Below are 12,037 nucleotides of genomic sequence, written 5' to 3' on the forward strand. Positions count from 1 at the left end.
GGCAAATGCCAGAAATCATATCAGTTCATCTGTAAAGATTTCAGTGTATATCTCACACATATAAGGACTCATTAAAAAACCCCAACCACAATAACAAAATTATATCTAAAAATTAAAAAGAATTTCTTAATGTCAGTGAATATTCAGTGACATCAAATTTCCTCAATTGTGTAGTACTTTTTTTTTTTCTAAGAGCTGTTTTATTAGATCAGGATTCAAATAAGGCCAATAAGTCACACTTGGTCGATGTGGCTCTTTAAGTGCCTTTTAATCTTTAGATTCTCTTTCCCTCTTTTTTACTTTTTTCTTGAGATTTATTTGTTGAAAACGTTGGATCAGTAGTCCTGTGTAATATCCCACATTCTGGGTTTTGTTGATTGAATCCCCATTTTGTTAACACGTTTGTCTCACCCAAATTTCCAGTGAATTGGTAATCAGATTTAGAGGCTTGATCTGATTCAAGTTCATTTTTTGGCAAGATTTCATGAGTTATACTAGGTACTGCCATTAGAAATCCTGTTTACCAGCCAGGAGCAGTGGCTCATGCCTGTAATCCCAGCACTTTGGGAGGCCGAGACAGGTGAATCACCTGAGGTCTGGAGTTCAAAACTAGCCTGGCCAACAAGGTGAAACCGCGTCTATTAAAAATACAAAAATTGGCCAGGCATGGTGGCTCATGTCTGTAATCCCAGCACTTTGGGAGGCGGAGGTGGGTGGATCACCTGAAGTCAGTAGTTTGAGACCAGCCTGGCCAACATAGTGAAACCCCATCTCTACAAAAATACAAAAATTAGCTGGGCATGGTGGCGCTTGCCTGTAATCCCAGCTACTTGGGAGGCTGAGGCAGGAGAATCACTTGAACTTGGGAAGCAGAGGTTGCAGTGAGCCGAGATCATGTCATTGCACTCCAGCCTGGGTGACAGAACAAGACTCTGTCTAGAAAAAAAAAATCCCATTTACCAAGTCAGACACAGAAAGATAAATATTGGATGTTCTCACTCATAAGTGGCAGCTAAATAATGTGTACACATGGGCATAGAGTGTGGAAGTATAGACACTGGAGACTCGGTATAGACACTGGAGACTCAGAAGGGAGAGGTGGGTGGATGATGAGAAATCACTTAATAGGTACAATGTATGCTATTCAGGTGATGGATACACCCTGATTTCACCACTAGGGAATCTATGCATGTTACAAAATTGCACTTGTACCCCATAAATTTATACAAAAAAATAAGAAATCACATTTGCTTAGTTGGTATTCAGGTTGATCCTTTTACCTTCAGCTAACTGCTACATCATTTCACTTGGATATTCTGCCATCTCTCAAAATTAACATGTGTAAAAGCAAATTTATCTTCCCTCCATACAAGCTTTCCCTCCTGACACCTTCTCTGTTTCTGCTATCATTTCTATTGTTCTTTTAAATCACCTGGGGTCCAGATCTCAGTCATCTTGCCCTTTTCCTCAGCTCCCACATTCAGTCATAAAGACCTGCCAGTTCTCCTTCTAGAGTATTCAAACCCTCTCCCTTTGATTCTACCACCCACTACCCTAATACAGGCTCTAAATGTATTACAACTGGCTGTGGCTTATGCCTGTAATCTCAGCACTTTGGGAGGCTGAGGTGGAAGAATCACTTGAGCTCAGGAGTTCAAGACCAGCGTGGGCAACAAAGCAAGACCCTGTCTCTACAAAATTAAATTAAATTAAAAAGTATTACATTTACCTCCCACTGGTCTCTTTTTCCTCAATTCCATCCCATATACTGCCACTTGACAAATTACCCATCGCATCAGCGGCATCTTTTTCTGTGCTTCCTTATTCACAAACCTTCAATAGTGACCCATTACCCGTTAAATAAAGTGTAAACTCCTGAGAGTAGTTCAACATAGCCTAGTCCTAATCTACATTTCCAGCCTACCACACAATTCATATTGCTTAACATTAGACACTTATTCCACAGCCGCGGAAATCGACAGACTTGAACATGCTTAGGTCAATGTCATATCTGACATTCTCTCTTAGCGTTGAATACTGGAGACTCAACAGTGACACAAGTGCTGGAATAAGGCAAAGCTCTCTGAGGATAATGCTGGATGTGTCTTGGGAGACACCAGGGGAAGGGAAAGTTGTCTGTCACCCTGGCAAAATGCTGGTTGCTGCTTTCTTTTCTTATTATTCTTTCATAATAAGATGTGTACACTTCTACCTGTTTGTTTGATTCTTAAAACATGGGACTTGCCGTGGACCCGCAATACAGAATGCCAGCCACCTAGGCTCTGCCCTCGTATCACCTGCTCTCTGTCTCTCATTACAAACCCAACACACAAACACACAACAACACAAAGAATTCTCAGCTACTCTTCCAAGAACTCTATTAAAGTAGACCAGTGGACACCTGCATCCCGAAAGGCCTTCAGCCAAGACACTCTTGAGCATTCTCCTGGATCACATTGATCCCGCCTAGTGCCACAACGTACTGTCCCGTATGTGAATTTCCATGAGACATTTATAAAATTTGGTGACAGAAAGAACTAGTATCGAAAGAGCTGGTACACCATCTTTCTGTCCATAGTAAAAGTTATCTTATAAGCTTTTTTTTCCCTATTTTTAGGGTCTCACTCTTGCCCAGGCTGGAGTGCAGTGGTGTGATGATGGCTTACTGTAGTCTTGAACTCCTGAGCTCAGGTGATACTCCTGCCTCAGCTTCCCAAGTAGCTATGACTACAGCACCCACCACCACACACAGCTAATGTTTTAAGATTCTTTTTGTAGAGATAAGGTCTCACTATGTTAGCCAGCTAGTCTCAAATTCCTGGCCTCAGATGATCCTCCCGCATCTGTCTCCCAAAGATGTTGGATTACAGGCATGAGTCACCTCGCCAGCCACTTTATAAGCTTCTTAATATGTATTTGGGAATGAGCTGGTGTATACATTAAATGAATAAAATACCACCACTTTCCTTTGCCTCAGGCAAAGGTCAATTTTTCACCTAAGACTAAGTTTGCATATTTTGTGTCTTCTAATTGGACTGGTGTCCCACCCTGCTCTCCTACAACTCTTCCCTGTCCTTAAATTCTAGCCATCCTGTAGAGCTCATTTGAAGACCCCCTCCTCCTCGGTGAACTGCCTGCCTGCCCTAGCCAATAGCAAGCCTTCCTTCCTCTGAGAGCCTCTCATGTTGTCTTATGCTATTCATTTGCCACTTACCACACAGTCTTTTATCGTTAGTTTTATAAACTTTGTTTAAATTTGAAAGTAATATGTGCACACAGAAAATTTAAACTATACAAAAGAGGAGCCCAGGAAAAAAGTCTTTTTGCATCCACAATTCTTCACCCTAGAGGCAACCACTATTGCTAGTTCTTTGTGTATAATTTTAGACATAGCCTATGCATTTGCAAACATATACACACAAATACACCTATATGTACATATGTACAAATATATGTGTATATGTATGTACATTTGTAAATCCTTTCTTTTTTCCCCATGGTTATGATCAAACCATATACACTCTTCTGAGCCTAGAATTTTTGTCATTTTTTGTGTAATAGCATAGCTTGAAGATTACAGCACATCGGCACATAAATATCTACCTCATCCTTTCTAATGCCTGCATAGTTCCTATCATAAAGATAAACCATAGTTTATTTGATTAGGTATGTCATCATGGTTTGTATCTCTGATTCAATGTACTTTTTCTGAGAGCAGTGGAGAAAATATGTGTATGTTTCGTGTATTCCTTCATGAATCCAGTACAGTACCTTCCACATAGGAAAAACTGAATAAATAAATACTTGTCAATTTTCATTAGTGAATAGTCAAGTAACAAGTCATTATATTTTATAATAATATTTAGAAATAACTTGAGAGGCTGGGTGCAGTGGCTCACGCCTGTAATCCCAGCATTTTGGAAGGCCAAGGGTGGAGGATTGCTGGAGCCCAGAAGTTGAGACCAGCCTGGGCAACATAGTGAGACTCCATCTCTACAAAAAATTTTAAAAATTAGCTGTACATGGTGGCATGCACCTGTAGTTCCAGCTACTCAGGAGGCTGAGGTGGGAGGAATGCTTGAGCCTGGGAGGAAAAGGCTGCAGTGGGCCAAGACTGTGCCACTGTACTCTAGCCTGGGAGATAGAGCAGGACTCTGTCTCAAAAAAATAAATAACTTGAGAAAGTCTTATAGCATTATTCAATCACCACATGTGTCCTTCATTGATATTTTCTATGGGCCTTTGTTATTATCTACAGCACTGTTTGGAAAGGCTTGACCCTGAGGTATACTAAGTTTCAGCACCTCAGCTCATGAAGAGCAAGGGCTAGGCTGAGGGGACCTGACGCCACTGCAGTGGCTCCAGCCTTAGATCCCATGCCCAAAGACAAGAGCAGGGAATCTGCAGGTCCAAGAGGGCCACTCCAAGGACATAGCACAGTAGCTTACTAGAAAGCCAGCCTCAGTTCCCTCCCAAGAGGAAAGACCTTCACCAGGGAGTGGGCAAAGAGATGAGGGGATCTGGCATGAACTGGTATGGGGAAAGGAGGAGTTACAAAATAGCAGGATCTTGGCCAGGCGTGATGGCTTACGCCTGTAATCCCAGCACTTTGGAAGGCCAAGGTGGGCAGATCACCTGAGTCTGGGAGTTTGAGACCTGATGTGGAGAAACCCCATCTCTACTAAAAATACAAAATTAGCTGGGTGTGGTGGCACACGCCTGTAATCCCAGCTACTTGGGAGGCTGAGGCAGGAGAATTGCTTGAACCTGGGAGGCGGAGGTTGTGGTGAGCTGGAGATGGTGCCATTGCACTCCATCCTGGGCGACAAGAATGAAACTCTGTCTCAAACAAACAAACAAACAAACAAACAAACAAAAACCCAAAGTAGCAGGATCTCACTTGGACAGGTCCCAGTCTTAAAAAGGCACGAGGCTACACCTGTGTTCATAGCAGCATTCCTCACAATAGCTAAAAGGTGGAGGCAGGCCAGTGTCTGCGGACATATGAATGGATAAACAAAATGTACCATATACACCCAACAGACTATTACTCAGCCTTAATAAACAAGGACATTCTGACACATGCCACAACATGGATGAACATTCAAAACATTATGATAAGTGAATAAGCTAAGGACAAAAGGTCACATACTGTGTGATTCCGTTGATATAAGGTACCTAAAGTGGGCAAATTCATAGAGACAAGAAATAGAATGGTGGCTGCCAATGGCTGGGAAGTGGGGAAATTGAGTTATTTTTCATGGGTACACAGTGTCTGTTGGGGAAGATGAAAAGGTTCTGGAGATGGGCGGTAGCGATGGTAGCACAATGATATGAATGTACTTAACGCCACTGATGTGCACACTTAAAAATGGTTGAAACGTAATATACTTTATGTTATGTATATTTTACCACAAAAAAAAGGCATGAGGGAGGAAATATACAATTAGAATATGGTATTATTTATCAAAATTCAGTCATTTTTATTCTACTGCCTTGATTTTTGCCATCTCTGAATCCACTGTTTTACCCTCTGTGAGTAGGGCCTCACAATATTACATTTTCTTTTCCTGAGAGAGGTAATAAACGAATAGGCTGTCAGGGAAACATGTGAAGCAGTACTTAATCGACTTTAGGCCCAGGTGACTTATAGGTGGCCCAAGGGCAATGGCTTTTGAGGGCCCCACAACAGCAGCTGTGGGAAAAGGAACGGGCTAAAAAGGGTGGAGGGTTTGCAGTTCTGCAGCCAGGTCAGCTTCTGTCTTTTTGACCTCATGGGGCTCTAGCATATGAACTGAGGGCAGCAGCATGCATGGCATACCTGGAGAGTCTCCAGAGGGGAGTTTGGAAAATGGCCTAGTAAGAATTCTTGCTAGGTTTCTAGATGAAAAGCCTCAGTATAGCAGCTCAATCATGTAAACACATTATAAACATGTTAAAAAGTAATTACTTTGGAGGAAGTTAACTATGTTAAAATACAAATTAAGATAAAATTAAGAATGTTTCTGCTTTCAGAGTCAAGTACAGAGAATATTTTTTAAAATGATGTTTGCCTTTCTGTATCCAGTCATCCCAAGGCCTTCATGCCACATTTACTGGTATTTGTGCAGTGTCACCTGTGTGTCAGACTCTGTGCTAGGTGTTGGCTGAACTAACTTCTTACAAATCTGAGAAATGTGTTGAGCATGTGGGTACCCATGACTGCTGTATTTCAGTGTGGAGCAGTTAGCCAGAGAAAAGTCAGTGTTTCTACCCAAGAGAAGGAATTAATCACAGTTGGATGCATAATTCTCAAGTCAGTCTTATCTAGAGTTGCAGTGTATGGTAACATCTTGTGGGAATCACAGTGCAGACTTGCCCATCACATGTGACTTTTCCCCTTTTACAACAGAGGAAAGTATAAACAATTGGAAGTAAAGGAGCTCAGCTCAAAGTGGATCACCAGAAAGGCAAGCCGTCTTCTGGCAGTTATTAGATTTCCATTTGGGGAAAAGCATTGATCAGGGGGTTAGAAGATCTGGGTTTGGATCCCATCCTTGTCTTTCACAGCAGGGTGACCTTGGGCAACCTCTCTGAGCCTCACATTCCTCTCCTGTAAAATGAGAGTTGTACGTACATGATCTGCAAAGACCAAGTTCAATATTCTATCTACCATGCATATTTTGACCAAGGGGGAAGAAGAGAAAGAGGACTGGAGTACCATGTGTGAGGAAAAGTTATTGGAAAATATTTAACCAGTTAAATGAGGAGTATTCTGAGGTCTGACATACAAGACAGGATATTAGGCAACTTTAAATTATGACCTATTCTCACTTTACGTATTAAAGTACAACTTTAAGTTTGGCATAGGTTGGTCTACAATTATCCAAAAACTTGCAGTGATAATATTAATGTCCCACTATATGATATTGGCACTACCGAGATCATCAGAGCAAAAACAGTTGTTGGCCTGATTAACACCAGCCATCCGGGGACTTAATGGAATAGAAGAAAGAGGAGACATGCTTAGTTATTTGTTGTTGCTAACACATTTATTTCCAAAAAAAGGATTTGAGATGACCAGGAATCCCTACCTATCTTATGTATATTCATATACAACTCATGTTCTATATTTTAACAAAGGACCATGATAATGGCAGCTTCATAGCTCCAAGTAACAATTCAAGCTGATCTTGCCTGGTCCCTGGAGACTCTACCCTGGCATTGGCTATGTGGCCAACCATCCCTCTGGGTCTCTCTCTGAAGAAGGGAATGACTCCCTGGGTGAATCTGGTAATTCACTGTGTATACTCCTCCCCCCAAGGGGTGAACCACACCTAAGAAAGTTGCATAACAACTTGTTGCCATTACAATCTCAGCTCAGGACTCAAGAAGAGTCTTTTTACTTTCTTCCTATAGCTTCTTTCTTCCCTGTAGTGGCTACTGCAAGACTCGAACACTCTCCTAGGGTCTCTTGACCACCTGTGAACATCACAATCTTAGCAGGCGATTAACCACTGAATTGGTAAGAAAAATAGAAGATATTATAAATGAATTTGCTAAGCATTCTTCCACCTCTCTGCACTCCAACCTACAAACTTACTGCCATTTTAACCAATCTTTGATTTCAGAAAAACAGGTATAACTGCTCCCATCAACCCTGAACTTGATCTCCTCTCCCTGCCCCCAAAACCTTACTCTCCTATGTAGTTGTTTCCTTCCTACCCCTGGCTCCTGTATTTTAGTCTAGAAGAATGTCTATCACTTTGATATTAAAACAGCAACAAAACAAAAACAAAAAACTACTAGCCTCTCTTTAATGTAAGTTCTTTCTAGATACTACCCCAGGTCTCTTCATTTTATAACCAAGCTTCTAATAAAAGAGCTGTCTATATGTCCTCAACTCCCACTAACTTCTCACCCCTTTGCAATCTACCTTCTACTCTCAACACTTGAAACTGAAAAGGTTAACAATAACCAAATCCAATGGAGGCTTTTCATTCGTTTCCTACTTGATCTCTCTGTGACCTTTGACAGAATTGCTCCTTCCCTTCTAGAAACACTTTTACCTCGAGGTCTCATTTTTCCTTTCAGACTGATCTCTGTTAATTTTTCTTCATTGGCTTATCTTTTAATGTCTTCTTTTACTGGGTTTTCTGCCCATCTTTCAGCATATGTTTTACATGAATAAGCAGTGTTCCCCAATGAATCTCACCTCTAGGGGTTTCCTATTCCACTCCACATTGATTTTGGGCTTGACCATGGGATTGCTTTGGCCAGTAGAACATCAGCAAACCCGAAGCAGGCAGAGGACTGGTAAGTGCTTGTGTACTGGGGCTTGCCTTATTGGAAGACAGACTGCCACGTCATCAGGATGACCAAGATGAAAAAGCAAGTGGAGAGAGACAGAGATAGAGATAGGTAGAGAGAGAGAAAGGCTCAACTACCCCAGCTTTTTCAATTGAGTTCAACCCCCAGGTAACCCACCAGATGGATCATAATTTGTTTTAAGCCGCTAAATTTTGGAGTGGTTCTATATACAGTAATAGATAAATAAAAACGATCCCTGTCATCAGCCTGATTTCCTCACCTGTCACATGTGTTCCCACGCAATCCCATCCATTTCAGTGGACTTAAGTACTGTTCATACCTCATAATTCTTACCCCTATATCTCTAGGCCAGATCAACCTTCTAAGTTCCCGTTTCTTACTTAACGGACATCCCCATTTCAATATCCACAAACCACCTCTAAAGGAATTCCTACACCAAAGCCCTGTGTTTTTCCACAAGCTGCTCTCGCCTCCATTTCTTATCTTGGTTAGTGATGCAAGGCAGGTGGAAACCTAAAAGGGAATCTTCACCCTTCCCTTTCATTCACTTCCCAACATCAGTCATTCATCAAATCTTACCAAACATGTCACCTAAGCATCTCTCACATCTATTCCTTGATCCCTCCCACCTCAAATGCTGCCCTGGTCCAGGACCCCATCACATGCTGGGCCTGTCACTGATGTTTACTCACCCTCAGGCTACCCTGTGGTTTGGTTCTCTGTCCCCATCGTTTTCCTGCTCACTATCTTTTTGTGCCTCCTTATGACCTAGAGGATAAGGTAAACATTTCTTCATATGCTACAAAACCCTTTCTCACTTGGCCCTTCCATCCTCACTTTTTCCCCCTGTGTGTGCTGTGCTCTAACTGAGCCAAATTACTTGCAGTGCTGACACTAGCCTGGTGCTGTCCCATCTGTCCCATGCATGTCTCTGCCGGCTTTCCTGCCTGGTGGGCCTCCCCACACTCTGCCATCTGCAGAGTCCAGCCAGGCTCGGCTCAGTTTAAATGTCATCTCCTCTGTTGAAGCCTCTCCTGCTCAGACTTAGTCATCCCATCTTCTGAGCTACCACTGTACCCAATAATACCACAATTACACACATTTTAGTTGTAAAGACATGCTTAAATGCCTGCCCTCCCCCCAATAGATGCACAGAGCCCCCTCCAGGGTGGGGTTTGCTTCATTATTGTGTTTACAGCACCCAGCACAGTGTACAATGCACAGCAAGTGCCAATAACCATTGGTGAATCATACGCTATACTTTTTCAGTTTAAATGCTTTGTAAAATTATTTTATAATTAGTTAAGTTAGCACTACAAACGTCCACTTATTAGACTAGAAATGGAGACAATGAGTGGCCCAATATTACTTAGATTAAGGTGGGTAACAGCAAGTCATGGAATATTGGAGCTGGTAACTGAAGAGAGAAGAGCCAAAGGGGCACAGTCCAGGTGGGAGGCAGCGCCACTTTAGAACTGTTGCCCCCAGAGCTCCCTATCACTGCTCCTTCTAGACAGAGCACTGCCGTCCTCTACCACAGGGCAGAGTGGGCCTTTGCTTCTGTTTTCTCTTCCCCCATCAGAAGTCACCCCACATGACAAGCACTTAGTAACAATCTTGAGTCTAGACAGTGCAAAGAAATAGGCGGTAGCTTTTATGTCTTCCCTTTTCTTGTCTTAGGAGGTCTTCCTCACTTTTCTCCCTGCTTCCAGTCTGGTTTTCCACATTCTTCACCCTACCAAAGAGATATTTCGAAGTACAGATCTGACTTGTTACTCTCTCACATGAAGACTCTCCAATGGCTGTCCATAACCTTTGGGGAGAAGTCTAGAGCTCTCCTTGGACCTTTCTACTTATCTAGTCTAATCTACTACCTCCTTACCCCTGCCACTTAAACAAATGTGTAAACATTTATTGAGTTCTTTCTACATGGAAGGCTCTATGGGACCTGGGGGTACTAAAAGACAAGGCACAGTCATTGTTCCCCAGAAGCTTACAGACCAATGATAAGACAGAACAAGAATTAATTATAGTTCAACATAAGTGTGTATTGATGGAGACGGGCATCCTTGGGAGAACAAAGGAAGAACAGCCAACCCATCCTGGGAGGATCAGAGAACACTGTGGAGGAAGACTGGCTCAACCTCCATGTTCCACTCCTAATAGATCCACTTGCAGTGGCCTGGACTCACTGGGCTATGAAACCACTGTTGTCTTCTTGGGAATCCCTCCTCCCCTGCTTGTTCTGATGAATCTCCCTATTCTGATGAATTACTGTGCCTACTCAAGACACAGTGCAAGGCTCTCATCTTCTAGGAAGCCTTCCCTGATATCCCAGGTAGCAAAAATCACTCCCTGCTTTTTTTTTTTTTTCTGATGCAGGAGATGAACCTGGAATCTTGTAAAAATGAGTATTATTATTATTTTTTAGAGACTCACAGGCTGGCCTCAAACTCCTGCACTCAGGAGTGCAGGTCCTCCCATCTCAGCCTTCCAGTAGCTGGGACTACAGGCACATGCTACCACCATGCCCAGCCTCACTTATTACTTTATGCTGCCACACAGCATGAGCTCCTTGAGGACAGGACCTTACCATGTCTCCAGTGCTATTTTAGAGTCTGGCACACTGTAAGCATTCAACAAATGTTTGCTGAAAGAATGGCTCAAACTCAGCTGAACATGTTGTCTTTAGGAGCCAACAATGGCCTAATTCTAGCCCATAGTGGTTTTCTTTTCATCTGATATGTTGACCTTACCAACCTTGACCATTGCCAGCAAAAGCTCCTAGCAGTGTTCTGGGCTAATAGAGATAAAATGGGAATTGGAGCTAATGGTTTTTCAACCAATATACTATCTGCTTAATTAAAAGATACTATACTATGGGCTGATTACTACAAAGTTTTACAACATACACACCCAATAAATGAAATAGTCCAGAAGGTACTATAAGTATAGTATATGAAAATATTTTGAAAAATAATGGAATCAATTCATACTCATATACTCTCTATGTGGAAAATGCGGGAGCATAAATCTAACAAAGAATTTTTTTTTCTTTTTTTGCAGAGGAACCAAAGCCAGGTACTCTTCAATTAGCATAAGAGGAAATAAATAGTAACTTTAAAGCAGTACAACTAATAAGGAAAAAGGCAACATCACATAGGCAACTATAATTTTAGACTATACGAAATGATAGAATTTTTTTTTTTTTTAAGATGGGGTCTTGCTCTGTCACCCAGGCTGGAGTGCAGTAGTGTGATCTTGACTCACTGCAGTCTCAACCTCCTGGGCTCAAGTGATCCTCCTGTCTTAGCCTCCCAGGTAGCTGGGACTACACCTGGAATGGGCCACCACACCTGGCTAATTTTTATTTTTACTTTTTATAGAGGCAAGTTCTCACTATGTTGCCCAGGCTGGTCTCAAACTCCTGAGCTCAAGCGACGCTTCTGCCTTGGCCTCCCAAAGTGCTGGGATTACAGGTGCGAGCCACTGTGTCTGGCCTCATAATAGAACTTTTTAATGAAAAGGCAAGTGACCAATTTTCTAACAAATACAGCAGCACTTACATAGCCAACTGGTTTCTTTCTTATTTATTTTTATTTATTATTACTACTTTTTGAGACAGAGTTTCACTTTTGTTGCCCAGGCTGGAGTGCAATGGTGTGATCTTGGCTCACTGCAACCTCTACCTCCCGGTTCAAGTGACTCTCCTGCCTCAGTCTCCCGA

This window comes from Pan troglodytes, chromosome 7, assembly GCF_028858775.2.
Source record: "Pan troglodytes isolate AG18354 chromosome 7, NHGRI_mPanTro3-v2.0_pri, whole genome shotgun sequence".
Classification (NCBI taxonomy): domain Eukaryota; kingdom Metazoa; phylum Chordata; class Mammalia; order Primates; family Hominidae; genus Pan; species Pan troglodytes.